General features: G+C 38.0%; 1 long non-coding RNA gene across 1 annotated transcript; it reads left to right on the forward strand.

The window, feature by feature from the left end:
- The first annotated feature begins 596 nt into the window (after positions 1–596).
- Positions 597–16,160, forward strand: LOC132680160 (uncharacterized). The gene is made up of 7 exons (XR_013554038.1): positions 597–839; positions 4,203–4,300; positions 6,002–6,145; positions 11,154–11,195; positions 12,877–13,079; positions 14,164–14,249; positions 16,061–16,160. It is a non-coding gene; the product is annotated as an uncharacterized LOC132680160 (long non-coding RNA).
- Positions 16,161–18,059: the final 1,899 nt, after the last annotated feature.

Raw genomic sequence — 18,059 nt, forward strand, 5'->3', positions numbered from 1 at the left:
GTATGGCAAGATTATGGGTCTTTCCATGTCCTCAAATCAGGCGTGACTTGCTTTAAATAGATCTCTTTAAAGATTCCACATGAGGTCATATTGTCAAGATTCTTGGGCGAGATCACAAAGAATGGACTGTTGGGGAAAAGAATGGGGAACTACTTAGACACACACTATCATTTATCCTTCACAACACACCTGAAAATTGGCTTCTTAGAATCTCTCTGGATTCCAAGTCTGCTGCCTGCTGTAATATTCACTACTTTACTGCCCTCTTGGCCTTGTCTAATAAGTGGTTGTGAACTACCACTTTGACTTTAGCTTTGACCTTATCTTTTGGTGTAGGTACTTAGAAAATGCTTCCTTTGTGGAAGGCTTCATTAGTTCCAGGCTCCACCTTATAATCTGAATTTTACTGGGGCTGACCCATTCACTTGCCTAACTTTTATTTTCTGCCCCAGCCTTGCCTAGGTTTTTTTTGAGTCTGGTTTTCTTCTTCTTTTATTTATAAACTGTTGTTCTTTTTATAAACTATTGTTTCAGTTTACCTAACAGTACAAGTGATCAGACAGTCATTTCAATTGTGGAGAATAGATCTGAAAATGGCACAGGAAGTTGGAAGATTATCGGAAATGTAAAGTAAGGAAACGGGGTGGAGGTAGATTCTGAGTAAAGCCTTAAAGGATGAGGTGGGTCCGAGGTAGAATGACACCTTTGTGATGTCACGAGTGAAAGCAGCTAAACATTCTGGTGACTCATGGAAAACAGTGCTGGGCGAGGTGGAAGGACTCAGCAGGATGCATTTAGCTGCCCTGGGTCTGAACTTTCCTTCTTATCTCCCGATACCTGTGTGTTTTTCCTGCTTCTAATTTTGAGTACCTCCCAGGATGACAGATTTGAATTTCTTTGTTAACAGGCTTTTGGTGTATTGAGAGTGATTACCATTTAATTAGCTAATTAGCTGATTAGCTTCTAATGAACAGCTTTTAATATACAAGTCTGTTCTTTAGATGATAGCCTGCATCCATCTTTTGCTCATAAAATACTTAATATTGACCCTGTGTCCCTCTGGGGTTCATTTTTGTTTAGTCCTAAGTAGGAGTTAGATAGGTAACAAGGATGGGGAAGAAGACCTTCTTTCAGTAGAGAAATCAAAGACAATTCAATACTAACCTTTAAAGGATGTGAAGTCTTGTTGGATAAAGTGAAAAACTGACAAAATAAAATCTATAGATGTATAAGATCAAAAATGTAAGGTATGAAACACGAATTACATTAGAGCATTTGGTTGTACCATGTAATCTCTCTCTCTTTTTCATCCTGTGATTTAATTACTAACTAAATTCTGTCCTCTAGAAAGAGATCACATTGAATATTTTAGAGTGCCATGTGCATGGTTTTGCCACAGAAGAGCACTAATACAGAACTCTCTAGAAGATTAATTTTTCTAAATGCTCAACACATGGACCCTAAGAGCCACCTGCATATTTATTTTTCATGTTACATTTGCTGATGGAAGTTGTATCTGGAGTTAAAAATTATCTGACAGATCATATGGATTCTTTTTAGACTAAAATTTGACAGTGTCCTTTTAGCATATAATGTCATGCTCATTCTGTGCAGAGATGCGGGAATGGAAAATGTCTCTCAGCAAAAACACTGACACCTGGAAGGCTTCTGTTAACTTCCAACAAAAACATTTGAAAAAACTGCAGATCAGATGCTATGCAAATGTGTTTCTATTTAGCATAAGCCATCAAGTACACTGTATCCTGTTATCGTGATACACATTGAAAAATAATTTTAATATCCATTGGAAGAGTTTTTGTCTGTGAATCCTTCTCCTAAAAAGAAATTTCTGAGAGCCTTTTATAATTACTGTTTGTTAAAAGAGCATAAGCTCAGCTCTGAGCATTCCTGATCATATTGCTATCTTCCTTTCAATCCTAGTGCATTTTATGCCTCACTGAAAATACTTGTCATTTTCAGCTTCCTTTTCCTTTTTGCTTCCTCTCTCCTATTTGACTGTGAACTCCTGGAAGACAGGTTCCATGTTTATTTCACCCTTTTCCTGTATAACCTCTTGCTGAAAATTGGCGTTCAGAGGAACAAATTGTGTTGTGACACTACACTTTTTTCATTTTGTACAGGAAGCTCCTTGAGGTTTGAAGAGAGTATCTCCCTCATAACCCCTGTACCTATTATGTTCCTTAGTCTGCAAAACAACTCGTAAATGATGGGACCATATATCAATGGGAACTGTATGCAAATACTACATTTTATCTTATAAACCTGTTTGTCTTAGTGCTTTCAGGAAGAGAAGAGCTGTGTTCAGACAAACCACAGGAATCACACAGAATGGTTCCATTGGTTCTTTAAATTCTAACAGGTAGTTGTGTAATGTTGCTGACAGATCTTAAAGCTCCAGAGAAAGATCTGAGGCAGGTGCAAAATTTATATGGAGACACAGGGGTAGATTCTAAAGAATAATTACACTGTATTTTGTTTTCACATTCAGGTTTGGGAAACAAGTATGATATAAACAAGTTAATTAACATTCTTAACCACAACTCTCAATTAATTTGGAGCCTCTTCACCATTGGTATCTAAGGCAGATGGAAGAGAGTTATTTAAAGGCAATCTTTTTATGATATTATGGGAACTATATCACATAATTGAGATTACCAACTGCCACACAGTTGAATTCACAGATGAATGTGACAGTTATACCAATGAGTGATCACTGATGACCTTCTAGAAATTATAGTTCAAATAGTCAGATATGGTGGGAAACAGAAAAGGTTGCAAAAAGAAGGACAAAAGTAAAAACAAACTAACAAAAAAGCTTTGATAATAGGAGGCTGTTTGGAATAAACAAGGCAATATTGTCTTTAGTTTGTGCTTTAATCAAAACCTCTGCAAGGATCTTGCCACAACTTATTACATGCATCACACAAACCTGTCCTGATTTATGCACAGTTGATTTTTGGGGCCTGTATTAGAGGTAGAATAAGTAGCCATGTAAGAGTTTACAAATTATGAGATCATGACTGGAGCCAAAGTTGGATGCTTAACCGACTGAGTTACCCAGGCACCCTGCCATGTAAGAGTTTCTAGTCATCTCTGTTGAAGTTAGGAAGATAAAACACATAATCCTATTTTGCATACATCCAGAATCTAATTTTGAAAAAGCAAGGAGGTGGGATCTAGAAAATAAATAAAGGAAGCAAGACCTTTATATAAAAGTAAGCTAATTTTTGTATACAGGGAAATGGAGTTTTTAGAAACAGACACACGACAAGAAGATACTATAATAAATCATCCCAAAATTGCAAAAGGGAATTATTTTGCTTAATTTGTTTGAAATTAGCCAAATTTATTTCAGATTTGGGGGAGGGGAGCATAAGAAGTTGAGTGGATTTTCAGAATCTCTTTTATAACTGTCACAAGTGACTGTTTAGCTCATTACCCTCTGAAGAAATAGTTCTTTAAAGTTCAATGTGAATTTTGACAAAAGATACCTTATTCTTTTTTATTTTGTTTTTTATTTTGTAGAGAGAGGGAAAGAGCATGTATGAGCAGAGGAGAGAAGCAGACACACACACACACACACACACACACACACACACACAGAGAGAGAGAGAGAGAGAGAGAGAGAGAGAGAGAGAGAGAGAGAAAGAATTTCAAGCTGGCTCCATGCTCAGCATTGAGACTGATGCCGGCTCTATCCCATGACCCTGGGATCATGACCTGAGATGAAATCAAGGGTTGGATACTCAGCTGACTGAGCCACCCAGGTGCACTAAAAGATAGTTTATTCTTGGGTAGTTCATATTAAGATTAAAGAGCAACGGAAAGTAAGATTTTCAAAACGGGTGTGGCGTCATGCCAGAGAGTGGTATACCTGTGTGTGGTGAATGGGTCAAGGTGCTGACAGCTTCATGCAGAAAGCTTGCAGTAGGGTAAGGAAAAAGAGAGGAGAAATAGTTTTGAATCCATTTCCTAGATCGGTGTTATCATTTCATACTATCTAAATTCTAATCTGGAATTATTTGTGATAAGCTTCTCTCACATCGTTCTCTTCTTTTTCCAGTTCCTATAAAACATGTGACAAAAAGTGTGAGTGCTATTTTTGTATCCCTGTTGCTTAATAATGATGAACTACTAGTTCAATTAACTCTGTATGTTATTCCAACTTCCCACTTATCCAGAAAACCACGCTTCAGTCTTCGTCTTGAGCCCTGTCTTTGGAAGGTCTGATTCGGTCACGAGTGGGACTGAGAAATCCATTTATTGCCAATCTGCTCAGGTGATTCTGAGCTCCAGCCAGGAGTTTAAATCCTAAAGTCTGTCCTTCTCTTTAACCCCTTCCTCCCTCATGCAGAAAACACAGTAATCTTTCCTTTCAGATTTAATCTCAATAATGATGTAAATAATTTATGACCTCTTCTGCTTTCTATTTGCATTTGAAGGTGGGCATCAAGGTGTTGAAATAGAGCATCTGTTCTCTTTGGAGATCCCACCACTTCCAGGATTATCTAAGAATCCAATTAGGGTGGTCACTCAATCCAAGAGGTTCAGTCCACTTCCCAAGGCCAGCTGGCAAGAATACTGGGGAGGTGAATCTGCTCGCTACTGCACGTGCATCTAGCACTCACACAGTATTGAATGCACACTCACAGTCATGCCTTTGGTGGCCAGGCCCTTGCCACAGTTAGCTCCATTTCTTTCACATGCTCGTGTGTGCCAAAACAACACTGGTCCTGATGTCTTTTAGACCTAGATTAATCCGTGCAAACTTTAACTGGCATGAAAATCGCCTGAGGGACTTAATAATACACAGATTGCTGGGTCCCAACCATTGCATTTTTTAACTCAACAGGTGTTATGGACTGAATTGTGTCTCCTCCAAATTTATATATATTGACGCTCTAACCCCAGTACCTTAGACTGTGACTATATTTGGAGCTAGAGGAGTTAAAGAGGTGACTAAGATGAAATGAGGCCATAAAGGGGGGGCCTCTAACATGACTGATCCTCTCTATAAGAAGAGGAAGATGCTCCAGGTATGCTCACATGTAGGAAAGGCCATGTGAAGACAAAGCAGAAAGGTGGCCATCTACAAGTCAGACAGCGAGGGACCTCTGGAGAAACCAAATTTGTGAGCACCCTAATCTGAAACTTTTAGCCTCCAAAACTGTGAGACAGTAAATTCTTGTTGGTCAAGCCACCCTGTCTGTGCTCATTGGTTATGGCAGCTCTGGCAGGCTAATCCAGTAGGTTGGGGGTGGGGCCAGGAATTTGCCTTCCTAACAAGTCTCCGGTTGCTGCCAAGGCTGCTGCACTACACTTTGTGAACCACCGGGCTTGCAAATCTTTGGCTTGCTTTGAAAACCTAGGACAAACTAATATTAAATATGGTACTTCCTGTCCTCAGTCAAATTGAGTGATGTAAGCTTCTTCCTAGTTCTCCCTGTGCCCCACCCCTTTATTTCTGAGGTTCTCGGTGTCTCTCCAAAAACCCCAACTCTGAATTGAGGAAAAAAACCTCATTAGTTAAAAAAGAGGACAAAAATAAAACAGAATGAGTGACTCACTTAGTGCAGGGGTACAGTAAGGAGTGGTAAGAAGGATGTCCTGCCGCTGGCTGGCTGCAGGACTGGGATGCATTTAAGAACTACTGTCTCTTTTTGTACAAAAAATGGCATTAGATTAGATTAGATTAGATTAGATGGCAGGACTGGGATGCATTTAAGAACTACTGTCTCTTTTTGTACAAAAAATGGCATTAGATTAGATGGCCCTTAAAAGTTCCATGTGGTTTCAATATTTTATAATTTATCCAATAGATATTAATGAAATCCTGAGGAATGCTGATGGAGAATACTCAAGAGTTTTAACCATTTCCCCTTTTCCCAAATCAGTGAATGAGCAGTGACAGTAGTAACAACAATGAATATGGGGATCTCCAAAGGGGCACCTGGTGAATAGCACTCCTCTTCCCCACCAGGCTTCTAAACTTGTTGAGAAATAAGAAAACTGAGAGAAGTAGAGGGTAAGTATCACCTTGATTGTAAGAAGAAGCCACCTTGGAAGATGTGGCTGTAAGTCCTCCACCAATCATGACAATGTTGAACTGGGACAGGCCTCCCAGGTAAGATTTAAGGCAGAGAAAAGCAGAATATATCTTTGTTTCCTGTGATTTTGGTGGCTATGCTTGCTTCTTAGAACTGTGTGAGTACTTATTCATTCAAATTTACTAATCAGAGAAGTTTTGCCCCAGAGGCAGAACAAGGTAAATAGAACATGGAGAGAGGCCAAGGAGGGTCTCCAGACCTGGAAAAAACACCCCTCAGTAGTGGAGAGATAAGCTTTATCTCCTACACTCCTCAGCCTCCCATGAAACTGACAAGGTTTGCAAAGGTAAACCACTTACCCAAGGTCATACAGCTGAGGAAGAGTAGAGCTGGGCCTGGAGCCCGGTTCTGACCACCTCCAGTATCAGCATTTTTCTCTGCGAAAAATTCAGCTGTGGAGATGGTACCTGGCAGAATGCAGGCAAATCTTCATACTGATACATGGGGAAAGCTAAACCCAGGTCAAAAGCCTGGACTTCAGCTGGGGTAATCGACCATCACAGCAGCCATTTTCTTTGGGTATGTGCTTATTTTATTTTAAAGGAAGAAATATATTCCATGATCTTCTGATTCACGACCCCATTCCATTGTGCTAGGCCTGAGGATGCTTCAGATTTTCTTGGTTTATTCCTGTTACCAAAAAGCTGTAGTGGTCTTTGGTTTTTCACAAATACAAGGCTATTATATCACTTTTTTAAAAACTCGGAGTCACTGGGCTAAAGAAAAATATTGTTTCCCAGCATTCTTCTTTCTAGTTAAAAATACATCCCACACCCTTTAGAGTTTGGGGAAGACTACTGCCCTTTAAATCTCTCCAGAACTTTTGAATTTAAAAATTAGATGTAAAAAGAAGCTTATGAAAGTAAAATTCATATTCAGTTCATATTCATATACACACAAAAATACTAGTAACAACAGATGCCTCTGCTTGCAGGAACAGATTTATTCTAAATCTGGATACAATGAACTCCTTTTATTTCCTTAGAAAAGCAGATCTTTGGCCACATTTGGTAGAATATTTCTCTCTTGTGAGTTGACAAAATTATTTTCAGCTTATATTTTAAACTATGTGAAATGATGGAGGTTGAATTCTTCATCATTTTTCTTTAGGTATTATTTCTACATAATATTCGCTAGTGTCTAGCACAAGGCTGACACGTAGTCCTATTCATTTGGTTATTCTTTCATTGATCCTGACTTGGTTCTTTGAAACATTTAATGCTCTTAAAATTTACATCACCAAACATTTAGAGAATTTCAGGTTCCAAGACGTTCAGAGTTTGTTATAGTAATCATTACTGTTAGGTTAATTAACTTCCTATTCATACAATAGATTTTCACTTTATCTCTGACCACATGCCTGTCAATATATCATGTTAGACAATTTTTACAGATATGAAAGACTATAAGAATGGGGTAAATGAGGAAAAATTGTATTATTATATAGGGAACATTGATCTTTCACGTATTCATACATCTTATATGCTCCCATTATGTGAACTTTGAGTATAATTTTCCAGAGACATGTTGGAAACAACTGACATTCTCCTTTCTGTTTTATATGTTATGCTAATTTGCTTCCACATTATATCACACAATTTAAAACACCAATATTTTACATAAGAGAGGCAGCAAGTACTGGGTTATTGGGTTATCAGCTGTACTACTTTGCCCCAGTCATTGTGAATCTTTCCTTCTTACTGGGAATGTCAGTTTAGGCATTTCTTTTCTTTTTCTTTTCCAAAACTTTACTTGGCTGTATAAATTTTAGATGTTTCCATATTCAATTTTCAGTAATATACAACTGAATATACCATTCAGTAATATACAACTGAAATATACCATTTCAGTTCTGAACGTTTACAGTTATACCCTAACTGAATGAAGTCAGTTTTCTGTTTAACCTGTTGGGTATTCTGACATGTACTCATCTGGCTATTGGAAGTTAACTAATGGAAGTGATTCATTCTGATGACATTAATACATGAAACAGAGTCACTTGTTCATTCAGTTGGCCTATAGCTATTTAGTGCCTCCTGTGTGCAAAGGAAGTGCCACAGGAAGTACAATGATGTGGTCATTAATCATAAGTCTCTAGGAGGTCAAGTACTGTGCCTAAGACCATATCCCAATTGTGTCCTCAATACTTGCCATGATGCTTGGCATGTGGCAGGTACTTAAGAATTAATAACCTGAACAAATGAATATCTGATTTACCTTAATGTAATTTATCATTAATGCTCCACAAAAATTATTTTTATTAAAACACTTTTTTGGGTTTTTGTCATTTGTTTTGTGTTCTTCATAAATTTTTAAAGAGAAAATGTTTTCCAGGGTGCCTGGATGACTCAGGTGGTGAAGCATCTGACTGCTGATTTTGCCTCAAGTCATGATCTTACCGTTCATGGGATTGAGCCTCATGTTGGGCTCTGCACTGACAGTGTGGGACCCACTTGGGATTCTCTCTCTCTTCCTCTCTCTCTCTGCCCCTCCCCTGCTTGTGCTTGCTCTCTCTCTCTCTCTCTCTCTCTCTCTCTCAAAATAAATAAACATTCAAAAAATGTGGGGTGCCTGGGTGGCTCAGTTGGTTAAGCATCCAGCAGGTCATGATTTCACAGTTCATGAGTTCCCTGTTGGGCTGTGTGCTAATAGCACAAAGCCTGCTTGGGATTCTCTCTCTTCTTCTCTCTTTGCCCCACCCCTGCTGGTGCAAGTGTGCGCTCTCTCTCTCTCAAAAATAAATAAACATTAAAAAAAGAGAGAAAATGTTTTCCATAATTACTAATTGATTTAAATAAACTTTGGTTAATAAGTAGAAGATCATGAAGAAAATGAATCTATACTATATAAATTCATAGTGCCTGGGGTGCCTGAGTAGCTCAGTTAAGCATTGGACTTTGGCCCAGGTCATGGTCTCACAGTTCATGAGTTTGAGCCCTGGGTCAGTCTCTATGCTGACAGCTTGGAGCCCACTTTGATCCTTTGCCCCTCTCTCTGTCTGCCTCTCCCTCACTTGTGCTTTGTCTCTCAAAAATAAACATTAAAAAAAAATTATAGTGCCTAAAGTCATTAACAACCGAATGGCAATATTATATGTGACAAAAGACCGTCTCCATACAGTTCAAATTTCTCGTTAATAACTTACTTTAAAAAAAATCACCATTAAAAAAAATAAAGAACAACAAAGTAATAAACCAATGTATAGAAATTTCCTAACTATGGTGCTTAGAAAGAATCAGGAGAAAACGAGGATGCCAGAATGTTTATCAGCAGCTAAGTCGGCAGCTTGAAGTTTACTGAAACTTTCCTTACATTACATAGGATGAAGAGTGTGATAGTTAAGGATGCATTCTCTCTGGGTGCTTCCTCACAAATCTCCTCCAATTAATTTGAATATGTGTGCATTGTTGGCGATGATGAGGAGACTTGTAGGCAAAGGTTGAGGAGATGTAACCAAGGAGCATAGCTGGAGAATTTTGCTCCAGGTCTTATTATTGCCCCTAAAAGATCAGAGTTGAGCCATTTTTCCCTAAGATTGGCAGGCGAGTTTTAAGCAGTATTATGCTCAGTTTCCACAGTGCCTATTTTGCAAATAGAGAAGACAAGTCAACATTTCTTTACTCAGTACAATAAAACCTAAACTCTCCTGTGACTCCCCAAGGCCTTACAATGAGCTGTTTCCAACCAGGTGTCTGATAACATCTCCTATCACCCCCTCGCATGTCATCTTCATGTCTTTGCTCAGGCTTGACAAGGTCTTTTCCTCTCTCAGGGACTTGAACTTGCTGTTACTCTGCCTGGAATGCTGTTCTCAGATCTCCCTATGGCTTTGTCCTTCACATCTCCAGGTCCCTGCTCAAATGTCACGTCCTAATCTGACCATCCCAACTATCCCATCCCATCCCACGTCCTAATCTGACCATCCCTGGTCACTCTCTATTCTTGTGCAAGCCTAATCTTGTTTGACTTCAAATCCCCTCCTTGCCCATTTCCCACCAGACTACTGGAATGTGGTGCTGACTACTGCAGGTGGTATTTTCCAGGCTGGCATGTCAGCTGGCTTCCTGGTACATTTGATCAATGGATGGCACTGATGCAGAGATGGAAGGAATTTCCCTGCCCCTCTGACTGGAGTGGTGTCTCCAGCGATGCCTATTTTTTTTCTCTGTGGCTCCCGCTCACTCCTTCATGTGCAGTGTGATTTCAGCTTCTTCCAGGTGACCACAGTATTTAGAATGTGGTTAATTTGACTTACTGTCTTTGTCCCTCCAGCCTAGGAGTGGTAATGATGTTCTGCTTTTGCTAGTCTCTGGAAATCTCACCACCCTATTTGATTCTTCAGCTCTTCCACTAATTCATTACCTTTGTTTTGAATAGCCTGTTTCCTTAATTATATACTAATGTAATCTTATTGTTCCATTCTATTTTTTTTTATTTTTATTAATACCTACAGTTATTTTATTTTATTACCACCCCCCCCCCCCCGTGTTGTCTGTATTGCACTGCACTCTTACCATTTCACTTTAGTAGAATGTAAGATCCAAGAGGACAGATACTCTGTCTTATTTATCACTGTATTCTCAGTATCTAGCACAGGGCCTAGCATATGGTAGTTGATCAATAAACATGCTTTGAGTAAAATAAAAGTTTAGAGGAATTTCTGCAGGTTTCAAATGCAGTACCAGTTGCAGCACACTCAATGTTTTCTTACTAGTTAGTTCTTTAAACACCAAACCTAATGAAAAGGCTGTTATTTTTTTTCTAATCCAGATGGAAATAGGAGTGTTTTGATTTGCTTTAGAGGAGGGTGAGGGAAAGCATCTAAGAAGTTTGATTCTATGAGATTCAGAGTTCTAAGCTGGATCAAGACTTTTATAAATCCAAATGGATTATTCCTATAAGGCTGTGGTGTCCCCATTCTTAACAAAGTGGTCTTTTATATATGGGTGTGTACGTACTGTTGAATCATAATCCTAATAAGGGCTAATTGTTTGATTGATTTGACCGTGCTATGATTCCTTTCAGTTTGGCTGGCATCAACAAAAACACAGAGGATTTACTTTCCAGGTAAAATTGACACATCACTTTTTGTCTTACACAAAGTCCTAATGAAAATCGGACAGATTTTATTCCGTGGTGTAATAATTTTTAATGATTCTACTATTGAAGGTGTTTTCAGTTTGCTAAAGGCAACGTCGCTTTTCGACACTTGTATAAGCTTTTATGGAATAATCAAGACCCAAGCATGTTAAAACTAAAATGTACTGTTTGGTCAGTAACTGCAGAAAAGAAAGTCCTGGTATACTATAGTTATTTATTGGTTTATTTGTGAGTCTACCTATTGCACCTATCTACTATTCAATCAGTAGTATACATTTCTGCCCCACTCTCTAATTCAAAAATATTTTCAAAGGTACTTACAGCAATAAAGACCATATACAGGATAAGGAGAACAAATGAATAGTTGTAGCAATCAAAACAAAAGTAAATAATAAATAGTAAGGGAAATTGGATAGAAATTTAGCATACCAAAAGCATGCCATAAGAGTTTTAATAGTTCCTGGAGGCAGGCCAACAGTTGGTTTTGAGTTTTCTAGCAGCCAAAACAAGGAAAGAATCTGATGACTTAAAAGTTCATAGTATCTGTAGAGTTAATATATGAAGCATTACTTACAAGAACGTAAGCCTTTCCAGGTACTGAAATCTGAAAGGATTTTCCAGGGGTTCTCTCATGAAGGGGACACTCTATCCTTTTAAAAAAAAAGAGTGACAACTGTTGCCTGGTCAAGAAAGCACAAGGAAGATATGATTTCATATATGGTAGGGGGTCAGAACTGGATAGATAGATCCTGTCTCTGTGCCAGCACAGATGGGTGGAGTGCATGCCCCAGAGAGAAAGCCTGATGGTTTTGATATATATTATCTAGTGAAGTCCTTTAATTTGGTAGTTGAGGCATCTGTGTTCAGAATGGGTAAACAGCTTTCCAAAAGGCTTGTAGTGTATATGAAACTAAAGAGAGTGGACTCTAATTAATGTCTCTGACTCTATAGTCAGTGTTTTTCCAACAGACTAGGTAAAAACTGCAACCTGATTTCATTTCCCCAGTTTCATAAATCAGTTATAGTTGGAAAAAGGGACTTTATAGGTTTAGCCCAGGCTGTGAGTCAGCAAACTGGTAGGAAATGAAGAGCTTAGATGTGCAGGAGTTAAGAAGCAGGAATTTTAGTGTTAATGTGGTAGGTTAGAAAAGAAAATAGATGTCGAAGCAGACAGAACTGGTATAAATTCTATCTCTGCCATCTACCAGTTGTGTGACTTAGACAAAGTTATTTATCATTTTAGAAATTCTGTTTCCATTCCAAAATGGGAATAGGGATCCACACCTTGAAGGACTATTTCAGTGCCATAATGTTCATATAACAATTGGCAGATATCAAGTACCCTGTTGGGCTTTACTGTATTTATCACTATTATCAGGTCAAAGAAGTAATTAAGAAAGCAAACAGTTCAACACATATATAGACTTTGAAGGCCAGGATAGTCAAGAAGTAAAACACCAAACTGGAAACAAAAGTCACAAATTGTAAAGGCCAAATCCAAAGATCAAAAAGCCATGGGTACAGAAGGCAGCAGAGATAGATAGGAGGACAGAGTAACACATTCTAATTGCCTGGAATAGGAAAGGCTCAATTTGATGCACCATTATGTTTAATTCAGGAATTTTTCATGTGTCTCCTCCTGGCACAGGAGCCTGTCCCAACACTGGACCCATGGGAAAAACGATGTTCATTAAAAGCAAGATGGGAGCAGACCCTGACCCAATGGGACAAAGAATGCTACTATTAATTCCAGCAAAGGAAATACACATTTCCCACATGCTAATTCAAGTATACAGACATCTGAACTCAACCATGGAAGCTGGTGGCAGACTGTTCAACCTTTGGGGTGATGTATGTTTCATTAAAGTCTAATTATTCATAAAATGTCAGAGGAAGAAAACAATGACCAAGAAGAAACAGCATAAATCCAGCCCTATGTTCTATCTCTCATCAGTTTAAATTTAAATATTATATTGGTTTTGTAGTCAACATGAATGGTATCAAAAATTTTCAATGCATCTTCAATAGAAAAAACCCATATATAGTATTTCCTGAATCAATTTGTTAAAGTTGGTATAGCATTGTTGTATCTATTTTTGAGATGAAATGGAGCTACATACATACAGGATCAAAAAAACAAAACAAAACAAAACAAAACAAAAAACCAAAACCAAAACAAAACCAAAAAACCCTTCATGCCTAAGTTTTGTAAAGTCACATGCCAAAATTCTTAGTATGTCAACCAGAACCTCCACAAGTAGTCCCTAACTTCCCTTCAGATTTATTTTTTACTTCCATCCTCATAAATTATATATTCTGACCTAACCCAGTCCTCCAGAATTATTCCCTGCACTTTCCTCCTTTTCTGTATTTGCTCACATTTTTTTCCTCAACCAGTGAGGATGCATTCTTCCCCTCTCATTTGAATGTTGAAATCCTAGTAATCTAAATTTTCCTTGTGCTATGGAATCTTCCCAAGTCTTCCCAGATCAATTAATTCTACTTTACTTATACTTCATTTTTGGTTATTGAATCAAGTTCTTGCATGCATCCGTTTCTACCCACCCCTTGACAGTGCTAAGCATTGGTGCTAAATTCTGAGTAACAGTGAGAAAAAGGGAAAAAAAATGCCAGAGAAAGCCATTCTTGCCTCTTTCTAATATACAATTAAGTGGGGGAAGACAAATATAAAACAAATTAATATGAAGTAAATACATAATTGCATATTACAGCCAGTGTTATAAAGGCAAGCAAAAGTGTGCTAGGAGAAGGGCTAAGGACTAACAAGGAGAGAGGAATAAGAAAGCATTTCTGAGGTAATGGTTAAGTTGAGAGCTGAAGGTTGACTATGTTTATAGCACATATTTGCATACTTAGGTATTTTCTTGCTAGATCTAAGTTTCCACATGCATAATGTTTTTTATTTCCTCTACAGGATCTATAGGACATTGTTTGTAGGCTGATTTGATAAATGTTGCATGCATTGAAAGGGAGCTGCTCACTTTGGAAAAACCTAACTCGGTAAATTCATCTTGGTTCTGAATACATGTTTTGAGCTCCTTTTTGTCTTGAACTGGACACTTTAGACTGTGTCCTTGATGGATCAGGAGGCACTGGAATGGGGTAAGGGGAGAAAGAATGTTTGCTGCTGGCCAGATCTTCACAACAAGATGAAGCTCAGGAGATATGAACTCTAATTTTCCTCATATTACTTTTCAATCTCTGAGGAAAGGATTGGGAGGGCATTCCATGGTTAATCTTTGTCTTTATAAGGGACTAGGGGATTCTGTCATCAATTAGGGAAGATCAGTTTAAAATGTCAAAACATAAAGACTATTGTAACTAGAGCACATTGAATACTTGTATTTTTTTCTTATAGTGGGAATGTCTTTTTTTTTTTCAAGATTTTTTCAAGTTTATTTATCGATTTTGAGAGAGTGGGGAGAGGCAGAGAGAGAAAAGGAGAAAGAGAGAGAGAATTCCAAACAGGCTATCACTGTCAGCACAGAGACTGACGTGGGGTTCAAAGTCATGAATGGTGAGATCGTGACCTGAGCCGAAGTCAAAAGTCAGATGCTTAACAGACTGAGCCACCTAAGTACCTCTAGTGGGAATGTCTTTATTTCAATTCATCTGTGGATTTTTAGAAGTATTGCCACTATGATAATTATATCAACGATGTGCTATTTAGCTATCCTCACCAAAATTGATTTTCCCATTAGATACCTCTACATGTCCAGCCTTCTTTGGCAAGAGAATAAGGTTGATTTCAGATTAGAGTTGGTAAATCCTAATGAACGGCATTTGGGGATGAATGAACAGGAGCTATGAAGTGCTTTGGCGACAACACTAACTTTGTACCGCTTTCTAGGATAGATACAGTTGGTGTCGTGGGGGAAGTGTGGCTTTTCATCCTCTTCATTTGTCTTTGCTTCAACTTAAATTTGACTTTCAGTATAAAACATTCAATGCTCCTCTTCCAGGACCAAGCAAAAACCCAAACGAGTAATCTGGGGAAGAATCTGAATTTAGATCTTTACAGCAGGAGGCTGTTTGTCATATAGCAGGTTGTGCAAGTAGAAAGAAACCCAGCCCTCTCTTTCCAGCAGAAAAACACACCCTCATTCTCCTTCCAACCAGGGCAGACCTCAAGGCATTTTTGGAAGAGTGGCAATTATTATCTTTAGGCAATTTAATACAAGACTATGATGGTTTAGAACTGAAGTAAAAGAACTTTATAAAAGAAGAATCTTATAAAATGGAAAAGGTTTCAAAGTGGCAGCTTTTCTGCTATAGCTAAACCAGAAAAAAATGTATTTCCCCACATTAAAAACACATTTAATTGTTTGTATGGACTGACGAGAAAATTAACATTATTTTCTTTTATTCTTTTCATCCAAAAGCCATAAGTGAATCCTATATTGTTGCAACCTATGGTGATCTTTCTTGAGATATTTTCCAATTAATGGTATTGCTTCCTTAGGTGTGAGCTCCACAATTTAAATAGGAGCCTACGTTCAAAGATGTATTTCATGCTGTGTCACTTTATCAGAAGAGCAATCTGCCATTTTTTGACAGCTAGTGACTTGTGCCTGAATCGGTGATACCTTTAAAAAGAACTCATTATCAGTGTAGTGAACAAAATATGCATTTTAAAATAGTGCAGGATTTTAATTTTCAATGTCAGTGATTTTTGCCTACATGGGTGTAATGTGTTAGGGATCAGCTGAAACATTTTCAAATATTTTATATTTCAGGAGATTAGCAAAGTTAGATAGCTAAGGATCTCTCTCATTCTTCTTAGAATAAACCAGCTCTTTTCTTATGAGTAGGGCTACTTGGAAGAAAGATGAAGAACAAAGACGAAGACATGTTTCCATGACTAAGAAGTCATCTTTTGAGGAACCAAGGGATCATTAGATGCCATGAAGATATCTTTTATAAACATCAACAGATTTCACTTAAGAATTAAAGATGAATGAAATATGGACTAAGCAGTATGGTCTTGGTTAATTGTAAAAAGTTCTTCATAGCTCTGTCACATTGAAGTCAAATTCACATCCTGTGAGAAATCAGCAAATGGAAAAAAAACAAAACAAAACAAAACCAGAATGGGAAGAGGTTAGATGAACAGCATCCTGCCAGCTGACCTAAGGACATTTTTAGACAAACAATTCTAATCACTGACGGCCTGTGACAGATTATTTACACATCTCTAGTGTTGGTTATTATATGGATGCCTCAAATTATTTCAGCTATGGAAAGGTGAAATTGTGATGGTGTCACAATGAAACCTCATTTGAGAGAATCTCACATTCCACAGTGACTAATGACTGAAAATTCAGGCTTCATGGGGGAAGGGAGAAAAGTGGAAGCATAATGAAATAGCAATGGACTCAGAATATTTGGTATATTTCAGAAGGACATTTTGAAACTGGTCACATATATTTAACCCCATACCAGCATATCTAAGTCCCTGTTATGGGATTTCATGTAACCCATCTGGCCAAATACTATTTACCAGCCTCTAATATCTCCATCAGTCTCACTCTTTTCAGTAGTTGAAAAGATTTTGGAAACACCGGGAGAAATTTTATGTGAACACTGTCTTACAGAATATGCAAAATTAAAAAAAATAAATAAGGTGAATCTATTCTCTCTGTTGTTTCCCACCAAAATGCTGTTTCTTAATATTAAATATGTCAATGTTTGCTGTTTTGGTAGTAGGAGGCAGTGCTGGTTTATCTAACAGGTTTTGGAATCAGAGTGGCTTATGTTGAAAATTCAACTTGTCCACTTGTTTGGAATCTATTAAAGTTTAGTATGGATAGTTATAAATATTGCTGCTCAAGTGAGGAACCTAGGCAGCATTCCCAACTTCTATGCTTGTACACTTTTCCAATCCACTTAATTGTCAAATCCTGAAAATCTGATCTCTTAAGTATTTCCCAGTCATTGCCTTCTCACGAGCCATACTGTTCCAGCATCTGCTACTGCTGTAGACCTTTATCCATGCTTACTTTGGCTTCTGAGGTAACTTCTTTGGACTCCTTATCTCCTGCCTTATTCCCCTGTAATTCTTTCTCCACATTACTGAAACATATAATCTTTTAAAATGCAAGTCTAATCATATTACACCATGTATTTGGATATTCCAGTAGCTTTCTTTAACTTCATAAAGTTTAAACTCATAAAATTGTACACAGGACTTCTCCTTTTCTCTCCTGCAGTACCCCAGAATGTCCCCTCTGCTGACCTCTTCCCTCTGATCCTGTGCGCATGCACGCATACACGCACACGCACATAGTCTCATTCTTACTGGTCCTGACTATGCAACTGAAATGGAATTTCCTCTGGGAAATTTTCCCTTGCTCACCATAGTGAATTTGGTTTACCTTCTTCATGTCTCAATAACACAAGTCCACACCTCTCTCTGAGCACCTAGACTCTGTTTTTAACGTTAGTTTTCAGGAATGACTTTATCTTTGGAGTGTAACTTCATTGAGGCAGTGTTTGTGTCTTATGTAGACACTTGTGGATTCCTAGCAAAGTGTCAGTCAACATCATTAACAAGCTCTAAAAGTCTATTGTAAGGATAAGTGTCTAATGTTTACGTGTTACTAATTCTAGGGACATTCACATTTTGAAAAGATCAAAGACTTACACGAAGGAAATGAATCTCAAATTGTGGAATTTCAGGCTTAGGCCAGCTGATGAATGAGGTATGTGTATATGTATGAGTGCTGTGCTGTGCCGGTATGTATGTTAAGGGAGCAGGAGGAATATGAGGAGGTAAGGATGTGGGCAATAGGGATGTCTCAAAATGCTTGA

The sequence above is a fragment of the Panthera onca genome, chromosome A1, assembly GCF_046562875.1.
Source record: "Panthera onca isolate mPanOnc1 chromosome A1, mPanOnc1 haplotype 2, whole genome shotgun sequence".
In the NCBI taxonomy this organism is placed as follows: domain Eukaryota; kingdom Metazoa; phylum Chordata; class Mammalia; order Carnivora; family Felidae; genus Panthera; species Panthera onca.